This window comes from Suncus etruscus, chromosome 7 (genome assembly GCF_024139225.1).
Source record: "Suncus etruscus isolate mSunEtr1 chromosome 7, mSunEtr1.pri.cur, whole genome shotgun sequence".
NCBI classification, from domain to species: domain Eukaryota; kingdom Metazoa; phylum Chordata; class Mammalia; order Eulipotyphla; family Soricidae; genus Suncus; species Suncus etruscus.
This window is the reverse complement of record NC_064854.1, coordinates 112,733,629-112,744,421: the sequence shown is the minus strand read 5'-3', so window position 1 is coordinate 112,744,421 and position 10,793 is coordinate 112,733,629. Positions and strand designations below refer to the sequence as shown.

The 10,793-nt window shown below is 41.2% G+C and overlaps 2 non-coding genes across 2 annotated transcripts; both read right to left on the bottom strand.

The window, feature by feature from the left end:
* Positions 1–1,656: 1,656 nt before the first annotated feature.
* LOC126014583 (5S ribosomal RNA) lies at positions 1,657–1,774 on the bottom strand. The gene has a single exon (XR_007497605.1). It is a non-coding gene; the product is annotated as a 5S ribosomal RNA (ribosomal RNA).
* Positions 1,775–10,410: 8,636 nt separating this feature from the next.
* On the bottom strand, positions 10,411–10,541 carry LOC126014667 (small nucleolar RNA SNORA38). Its single transcript, XR_007497670.1, has one exon. It is a non-coding gene; the product is annotated as a small nucleolar RNA SNORA38 (small nucleolar RNA).
* Between the last annotated feature and the right edge of the window lie 252 nt (positions 10,542–10,793).

The window sequence follows — 10,793 nt, the reverse complement described above, 5'->3', positions numbered from 1 at the left end:
CGCTCATAAAGAGAAGATAAAAAGTGGTTAGAATCGTCACTGTATAAGAGAATATTTAGTAAGACTTATAGCTGTCAGAGAAAAAAACACATAAAATATTCAAAAGAAATACGTGTCCATTTTATGTCATTTGAAATAGTTGAACGGCTTTGGTCTGTGATTAGGATTGTGCAGTACTGAAGTTAAAAAGAGTAATGTGGTTTAGTGATGTTTGGGGGGGGGGTGAGAGAGTTAAGGAGTAAAAATGAGCTTTGTAGGGGTGTGGGAAAGGGCAGAATGGACATAAGGATAGGGAATACTCGTAATACATGCAGTGTGCTCGGGGGCGCTCACCCCTGCGCAGTTTTCCACATGTAGACTGGTCAGAAATTGACAGTGACAAACAGTGCAATCGAGCAAATCTCAGCACACCCCAAGTTAAGAGCCACCATTTCTGGCCGCCTCGGCTGCCACCCAGGAAGGCCTGGAGGCCGGGGGCAGAAGAGGGGATGGCTGGGGGCCTATCAAAGCTCCCAGCACATCCAAGTTAGGGAGAAGGCCTTCCACATGGGGTCTCCCCAAACCCCATGGCGGCTAGAGCTAACCTCTAGCTTGATTCTTTTTTTTTTTTTCCTGTTCTCACTTGTCTTCAGGTTAAGTCTTCTTCCTTTGAGACTCAGAATTTTTGCAGGGTTTGGAGACTAGTGCAAATGTTGGAGTGTGTGTTTTGCGTGTGGGAGTCCAGGTTGGAGTTCAGGAACACATGGCTTCCTAATCGCTGACTGGCATGACCATCAAGTATTGTGTGCAGCTCCTGAATACCAGAACCAGTATGGCCCAATAGAATAAAGAAATAAATTTCCCTCCCACATTGACAAAATAGAACCAAATACTTCCATTTGCAATTTACAAAAGGTTAAAAATATGTTTTGTTAGTTGGAACATTCTATGACTGAAATTCAAATATCACCAACTATGTCCTGGTGAATCAATAGAAAATTTTCTATTGTCATTTTCCAAGAAATTATTTTTATTTGTCCTAAATTATTTCAACTTTTAGGACTTTATTCTACCTACATAACAGTTTAATCAAAATATTTATTCCTCTGATGGTAATGTATGGAGTTTTAGATTCAATTGAAACTTCAAAGAGTTTAGTTAATTCATATCATCTCATGCCACAGAAACAGAGCGTAGATCACAAAAGACAAGAACAATCAGTGCTGGCATGGATGTGGGGAGAAAGGAACCCTCAGTCACTGCTGGTGGGTAGGCATGCCATCTAATCCAGCCTTTAAGGAAATCAATGTGGAGATTCCTCATAAAACTGGAAATTGAGGTCCCAAATGATCCAGCTTATACCACTTGTAGGGCTAGAGCATAGGAACACAAAAACACAATACAAAGCAGTCTTGTGTATACCTATCTTCAGAGGAGCACCATTTACAATAACCAGACCTGGAAACAACCCAGATGCCTGACAACAGATGAATGGCTAAAGAAGTGTTTTTCAACCTTTTTGTGCAAAGGCACACTTTTCTCCATGAAAAAAAAAAATCATGAGGCACACTAGCATTAGAAAATGTTAAAAAGAAAATTAACTCTGTGCCTATATTGACTATAAAATAATTCTCTTGAATAAGTATTAATCACAAAGAAATTTTTTTATTTTTTTTAAGCCTACAGCACCGGTATTCCCGGGCGGTCTCCCATCCAAGTACTGAACAGGCCTGACCCTGCTTAGCTTTCGAGATCAGACGAGATCGGGTGTGTTCAGGGTGGTATGGCCGTAGACAAGAAATTATTTTATAATTACTTTATCATGAAATAATCTATTGATTGGCCTATTTGTGAGTCAAAGTCGCATGTTATGGACGAAATTGGAAATTTTCTTATGGCAGAACAGACAAAATCTCATGGCACACTAGTGTGCCGAGGCACAGTGGCTGAAAAACACTGCTCTAAGAATATCCCTGACATACTTCCAAGAGTTGGATCAAACAATCCTGAAATTCATTAGGAACAATAATCATCCACAAATAGCTAGGGAAACCCTTAGGAAAAAGAATATGGGGGCACCACTTTCCCCAGTGTTAAACTGTATTGTAAACCTAGCTATAGTCATTAAAACAGCATGGTACTAGAATAAAGATATACCTTAAGTTCAGTGGAATAGACTGGAGGAGTCAGGTAATCTTCCCAAGACATACACTCAAGTAATCTTTGATCAAGAGGCAAGAAATGCAAAATGGAGCAAGAAAATTCTCTTCAACAAGTGATGTAGACACAACTGGTCATCCACTTGCAAAAAAGTGAACTCAGACCTCCAGCTAATACCATGCACATTCACTAATCATCAGGGAAGCGCCAATCTAAACAACAATGAGGTACCATCTCAAGCCACAGAGACTGGCACACATCACAAAGAACAGGAACAATCAGTGCTGGTGGGGATGTGGGGAGCAAGGAACTTTCATTGATTGCTGGTAGAAATGCCATCTAGTCCAGCCTTTGTGGAAAACAATATGGAGATTCTTCAAAAAACTGGAAATTGAGCTCCCATATGATCCAGCTATTGCACCCCTAGGGATATACCCTAGGAACAAAAAAGCGCAATAAAAAATCCCTTCCTCACACCTATATTCGTTGCAGAGCTATGTACAATAGCCAGACTCTAGAAACAATGGAGATGCCCTTCAACAGATGAATGGCTAAAGAAACTGTGGTACATATACACAATGGAATATTATGTAGCATTCAGGAGCGATGAAGTCATGACATTTTCCTATACATAATGTACATGGAAACTGTTTTGCTGAGTGAAATTAACCAGAAGGACATAGAGAAACAAAGAATAACCTCACTGATCTATGGCTTTTAAGAAAAATAAAATATATTACTGTTATTATTCCCAGAGAGGAGGGCCAGAAGGAACTGCTCACGATATGAAGCTTACCACAAACAGTGGTGAGTGCAGTTAGAAAAATAACTACACTAACAACTACCATGATAATGTGAATGAGTAGGAGAAGTAGAATGCCTGTCTCGAATACAGGCAAGGGGACGGGGGAGAAGGGGGTGTTCTTTGTATGACTGAACCCAAATTATAATTATGTGAGTAATCCCGGTGTTTAAATAAAGACATTATAAAAATTAGAGATCAGATAGATAAAAAAGGCAGAGAGGTAATTGCAATATGAAATATAGATACAAATGGATTAACTTCCCTAAGAAATGTCATTATGTAAGAGTGTCATATGTCAAAGTATCCTATTTTATCTTTATTAATATATAGGTAAGCACATAAAAATAAATTGTTTATGTTGTCTTGGATGATGTTGGTGTTATTCAAGAAAGACATCTCAGGAGCCTGAGCTATAACGCAGCCGTTAGGGTACTGGCTTCAGGCTTCTGATCCTGGACTGACCGAAGTTCAATCCCTGGTGTCCCATATGATCCCCCAAGCCAGGAGCGATTTCTGAGCCCATAGCCAGGAGAAACCCCTGAGCATCACTGCGTGTGGCCCAAACACACACACACACACACACACACACACACACACACACACACACACACACACACGCGCGCGCGCGCGCGCGCGCGCGCGCGTTTTCCGAAATGAAAAGTCCTTCTCCCAAAAAAACGACAGATGTGTTCACGTTCTGGGGATCAAGATTTTATTTATCAACCAAGGATAATTTATAATACAGAATTTTAATGGGATATTATTGAAATTCAGGATGATGGACTTGCCGATGGAAAGCAGCATCCTGGAATGTAAGTCCAGCATTTTAGGAGTATACTGTAGTTTCTCTAGATGTCCCCAATCTGTATACTGAATCATCAGGAATGGTTGGAACGGTTGGATCAGGGCTATATCTTGCGACAAGGTCTGCAATTCTGGCGGTAGGAGAGTCAGCAGTGCAGTGTCTGACGGTTTTGCTTCCTCCTGTTTCTGGCAGCAGCAGCAGCAACCAAGTCTGTGCATCCATTTTCTGAGTCTGTTGTTGCAAGACTGCGAGGGTGTGGAAGGACCAGGGTCAGCCTGTGGGTTGCTTCTACTGGTCTGCAATGAACCCAGAGGTCCTGGGTGAGAGGTTTGCAGAATGGAGCTCTGTCTTTTTTGGACCCGAGGCCTGGGGAAGTTGTATCACTAGGCCTGGGAGCCTCAGTGAGACAAAATGGTCCACTGGGTGGTGATCGGACATGTAGAGTGGCCTGAGGAGATGTGATGGTGTCATCCGGGAGAGGTCGTCCAGGGCCTGGGCCTGATACAGTCCCTTGAGAGGAGGGCAGCAGCCTAGGCTTCTGGGTAAGGTGGGAGTTGCTGGCTTCTTGTGGTGAGAGCTGGTGGTGGTTTCTGGCCTGCCCAGATTTCTGAAGAGGACACAGAGCACAAGGATGAAACAGGAGAGGAGAGGAAAGGACCCTGGGGCCTTGCTGGGGGAGTGATCCCATAAATCCTGCTTCTTTCCTCCCCAGCCTCGGATCCATGACAGCACAGAACCCCAAATGCCCCCATTTCCTGCACCCCGTCATCTCTATGGCGGCCCCAGACCTTGAATTGATGCCGAAGGAGAATAGTTCCCCAGTCATGCAGCTAGGCCCTCAGTTCTCCTCTCTTCTCTCAATGGAAATGGTCCTCTCTGCAGGGAGGGGAGTGCATATCAGGGGGCAGCAGCAGAGCTTCTCTTCAGGGGCCCAGGGGTGACCTTGATCAGCCCTGAGCCCCCAGTATCTCCCAAATAATAGAGTCGACCAGGTGCTTCAGTCAGAGGCCTGTCTACCAAACTTCAGTGTCCTTAAACTCACCCAGGGAGCCCCAAGGATACAGTTTCCTCAGGGAACCCAAAAGTCATGCACTCTCAGGGAATGTGGCCAAGTTGAGGTATAAGTTTTCTGACCCCCCATGCCACACTGGAGGGCAGAGACCACCTCCCTGACTGCCCTTCATGCCCAGGGATGGCCCAGCAGGACTCCCCAAGGTCCTCGGGATCTGCCTTTCTCCCCATTGGCTGCTCCTCACTGGCCCAGGGCTCTCTGAGGGAAGGTGTCTATACTGAAGGTCTCTATACTGGGACATGATGACAGGAGAGGAGGGTGCCCTTTGGAAGACTCAGAAAGCAGCTCTTAGCCCCTGGATGTTTGGCCTCTCAGTGCTGCCCTGCATTGCTGAGAAGAAAAGGCAGAATGAGGTGAGGACTCTGGGCTCCTCAGGGGAACCTCTTCTGAGCAGCCCAGGACCACTTCAGGGTCTGTTCTCTTCCTTACTTCCAAAGGTACTAAAAATCTTTGGATTCCCCTCAGAGTGAGGCCCAGACTTTTGGTACCAGCAGAAATCTGACAAGAAAACTCCTAGAACAAGGTCCTGATCATTGTACCTTCACAGGGAGAACCCTGGGCCCCTCTTCTGACGGGTTCTCAGAAACTCACCTCCACTGTCCTGAGCAGCTCAACAAAATAGACCTCCCACTTGCGTCTGTGACCTGTGTTGGGCAGAGCTGAGACTCCCAAGAAATAGCCAGTTCTCTAGCAGCACTGCATGTAGGGGTTTTCTCTCAGACCCAACCACAACACCTCAATAGTCTCTGCACTTGCAGTAAAATTGGCTCTTCCTTAATCCCTCATCCTTTCCCCTTGAGTATCCTTTGTGTGAAGTCATAGTCTACCCTACTTTCAGCCTTCTAATCTTTGTTTTTCTTTGGCGTTTCCGTCTGAGATCCTAAACCCCAGCGACTCTCCCCATGTCCTTACCTTATAGAGTGCAGTTAGCCAGAAAGCGAAGAACTGAATCACCAAGAAAACTTGTAATTCCCTAGACCACTGTGGATGAGTCGGTATCATGGAACAAAGCATCTTCCAAACTTGGAAGCAATTTTGCCTGTGCAAATGAGCTTAGCACCTGTAGGCCCTATTTCTATACAGTCAGGGACATCAGTGGCACCAAAGTCACAATGGCCAGAGAGCAGGTAGGAGACACCATAGTGATGCAAACCACTTCATTACATTTTAGGAGCCTTCCTATTTTATGCCTTTTCTTCGAGCTCCCAGCTCCAAGCTTATTGTTTCAGAAATCCAGAGATCTCCTGAACCCTCTGGACTCTGAGTGGCATAGGCCTTATCATAATTAACTATTAACTTTTTCCATACCTGTGATATATTTAATGAAATACCAATTTTTTTAATTTTAGAAAATGTCATAATGAACTGAGCTTAAAATTTGTCGTTTAAACATGATGGAGGAGAAGGAGGAATAAGGAATGTCATTATATATAGATAGTACAAGGTTCCCAAATGTATTTTTCCTATTTTGCTGTTGTTCCTCATACTGCTCCCAGAAAGGGAAATTGATTTCCATTCTCCTAGCCCCTTGGAAGGGAAAACATCAGCGTCAAAAAGGGGCCACAAGCTCAGATGTCAAGTCCCTCTCAGCCTACCACCAGCTCCTTGATTCAGCCTGTAAACTGCCCCAAATGACTCTGAGTACCTAGCTCCCTCCATTCTTTATTCAGCTTTCAACTGCACCCCGACCTGGAAGGTCGTAGGTAGGACAACAGGCAGACTTTCATATATAACACTATTCCATTTGTAGTAGGAAAAAAATTTACTCAGTGACACCCTGACATGTTTTCTTCATTAAGAGCACACCCTTACTGTAATGATAATTACTTACTACTGTCCTAATTTTTCCATAGATACATAGGTAAGAGAAGTATTGTTCACTCTTTTGAACTTTGAAATAGGAAGAGAGAGAAAGATGCTTGTATCAGTTCAGAAATAAGTCAAACTTTGAGAGCTGATCACCAGAAGTTGAGTGAAAGTCATAGGGAAGATCCATTTTTATCCCAGTGATGACCTCTGAATTTATTTGTAGAAAAATTATAATATTAATAATACAGAAAAAACTCAAGACAGGGGCCCTGATCGGTGGCACAAGCAGTAGGGTTTTTGCTTTGTACCCACTAACCTAGGATGAACCGTGGTTCGATCCCCTGGAATCCCCTGTGGCCCCCCAAGCCAGGAGTAATTTCTGAGCACATAGCCATGAGTAAGCCCTGAGTGTCACCGGGTGTGGCCCCAAAACAAAAAACACAACAACAACAAAATTACTCAAGTTATTATTAGTTTATGAATGAATAAACACAATACACCTTATTCAAACCAGGAATTATTAATCAGCAATAAAGATATGTGTAGTATCGTTATGAACCAAATATGGCTAATTCTTTAGAAATTGGCTAATTAAAATGTGAATGGTATATTAATACAATAGCAATGCATTTATATGAAGTGTCCATGATTGTTAAATATCAAGGTGTAGCTAGTTGATTGGCAGATTCATCATCCTTTGAAAAACTGAGTCATGAATTCATGTATTAGTGAAAAAATATAGCTGATATTTTTATTTCTTTTTTTTATTTTGGTTTTTGGGCCACACCTGGTGTTGCTCAGGGGTTACTCCTGGCTGTCTGCTCAGAAATAGCTCCTGGCAGGCACGGGGGACCATATGGGACACCAGGATTCGAACCAACCACCTTAGGTCCTGGATCGGCTGCTTGCAAGGCAAACGCCGCTGTGCTATCTCTCTGGGCCCTATTTCTTTTTTTTTAAATTTTTGGGCCACACCTGGTGACACTCAGGGGTTACTCCTGCCTATGTGCTCAGAAATTGCCCCTGACTTGGACCATATGGAATGCCCAGGGATTGAACTGTGCAAGGCAAATGCCCTATGGCTGCACCATCACTTTAGAACCTGATGTGTCTATATAGTAAAATAGATTACATTTCACTTGTAATGATGACAAGAATTATTTATTTCAAGTATAATTGAGTGATTATTTAAAAAATAATATTTTTTATAGTTAGGGAGATTTTTTTTTGTTTTAGTTAAAGATCAAAAAGTATCTATTGATCTTGATTTTTTGCTCTGGATATTCTCTATTTGATCCACTATCTAGTAATCCACTATCCAATATCAAGTAATGTACAAATTATTTTCTTTCTCACATAAAGCTATGTTAAATTCCTTTACTAAAATATTCAATATTTTTATAAAATTATTCTTTTATAACTTTCTAATCAATGGGAATCCATGGAACTTTTCACAAGATAGGCAAGGTCATTTACCACAAACCAAAGGCAAATATTATTCTCAATGAAGATAAACTAAAAGCCTTTCCTCTAAAATCTGGTATAAGACAAGGCTGCCCTCTCTCACCACTCCTATTCAACATAGTGCTGGAAGTTCTTGCCATAGCGATTAGGTAAGAAAAAGCTATTATGGGCATCCAGAAAGAAAAGAAAGAAATCAAGCTCTCACTGTTTTCAGATGACGTGTTACTACACTTAGAAAACTCTAAATACTCTGCCAAAAAGCTTCTAGAAATAATAAATTCCTATAGTAAAGTGGCAGGCTACAAAATTATCATGCAAATATCAATGGCCTTCTTTACACTAATAATGATAAAGAAGAAATGGACATTAAAAAAACAATCCCATTCATGTAAGTGTCACAGAAACTCAAATATCTTGGAGTCAACTTAACCAAAGATAGGAAGGATCTATATAAAGAAAACTACAAAACCCTGCTTCAAGAAATAAAAGAAGACACAAGGAAATGAAGAGACATACCCTGATCATGAATTAGGAGGATTAACATCATTAAAATGGAAATACTCCTGAAAGCATTGTACAGATTTAATGCAATCCCTCAAAGGATATCCATGACATTCTTCAAAGAAGTGGATCAAACAATCCTGAAATTCATTTGGAACAATAATCACGTGCGAATAGCTAGAGCAGTGGTCCTCAACCGCGGACCACATATTGTATTTGTATCTGTTTTGTTTCTTCATTGCAAAATAAGATATATGCAGTGTGCATAAGAATTCGTTCATAAGTTTTATTTTTACTATAGTTAGACCCTCCAATGGTCTGAGGGACAGTGAACTGGCCCCTGAGCTAGAGCAACCCTTGGGAAAAGGAACATGTTGAGCATCACTTTCCCCAACTTTAAAATGTATTACAAAGCTATAGTCATTAAAACAGCACAGTACTGAAATAAAGACAAACCCTCAGTTCAGTGTAATAGACTGGAATATTCAGGTAATGTTCCCAAGACATACACTCAAGTAATCTTTGATAAAGGAGCAATAAATGCAAAATGGAGCAAAGAAAGTCTCTTCAACAAGTGGTGTACGCACAACTGGTCATCCACTTGCAAAAAAGTGAACTTAGACCTCCATCTAACACCATGCACAAAGGCCAAATCAAATGGATTAAAGACCTTGACATTAAAGACCCGAAACCATAAGTTCTATAGAACACATATACTTCCTCCCCATAGGTGGGGAAAGGCAGTGCTGAGATATAACCATAGAATGTACTCTTTGAAATTCAGGGCCCTCCCTGTTCTGCTGAGACACAGAAATTAGGCTGTTTAGAAAAGTTGCACCAGATATGGCCCCCTTGACAAAGTTGAGTTATAAGTTGGGTTGTCTATTCTATGAAATGATATGATTTGTGCACAAATAGATATAGGCCAATCATGTATACTGTGGAGGATGAACTGTTTACATTACCTAAAGAAATGCTTGAAGCCTATATAAACTGCTTAAGAATTTGGTTTAATGGCCTTGTCAAGACTCCACAGTATTAGATTAGACTTGGATCTCAGCTAGTCGAATAAACTGCCTTTTGTGCCTTGCATTATTGGAGGTGGTCTTTGACTCTCAAAACCAATTTGGGTAGTCACCTAGGACCCTACACTGGTATGAAGGGATGGATTTGATTGCTGACACCATGGATCTTGTTCTTGATAGTACAAAAACAAAACAATCAAGAATTTAGTCAAGAAGAGAAAGAACTCAGGATTATCCCTCTCTTGACAATGATGACAGCTGACAGTTACTAAATTGTATATGGAGCTATAGTCTGTTTAAACATAGCAAACTCATTTTCACCCTGTAAAATTTTTTTTCAGTTGTAAAAGTTATTCTTTGCTCAGGTGTGATGCTAGGAATCAAACCCCTGATGGCCACATGGAAGGCAAATAGTCCTATCTGGTCTGTCCTCTGTCCATATAATTTAAAAGTAAGCAAACATAAATAAAACCTTAATACAAACTGTGCAATATATACTATTTAAAAAGAATTAAAATATGAGAATGGCATAAGTTGGCAACTGTTGGGCACAAAACCACTACAGTGGTTGCCTTAAATATTCTGATGTGTATATATATATATATATTTTTTTTTTCTCTAAAGAAATGGTGGAGAAAAGGTGAAAATGCCTAACAAAAAAAATCTGACAGCCTCCTACTCGATGTTCCATTTATACATCCACAGTGTCATTACCAAGCTTTTCTTAGAAACCATCTTTTTGTTCTTGGCCAGCTCTGAAATAATATCTGGGAACTGAGTCACATTATGGCAATGTGGGTCTGTTGATCTTGGAACAGCAGGGAGCAAGTTAGCCTTAAATTTCCCCAGGTCCACTTTTCTTTACCTCCGATTCTTATGTACCCAAAGACAGAGACCCATAGATATGCCTTTGTAGGAGGGTTTGATGTATTTTTTTTAAATTTAAGTTAGTTGCGAACATTGAAAACTTAGAATTTTTTCTTCAGTTTCTGAGTAACAAAGCAATTTGTTTTTGTTTTTGTTTATTGGGTTATACCTAGCCATGTTTAGTGGTTACTTCTGGCTATGATTAGTGGTTACTCCTGGCTCTGCACTTATAAATCACTTCTTGCAGTTGTACTCTTGGGACCAAAAAGGACACCAAGGATAGAACCCAGTTTGGCTGCAAGCAAG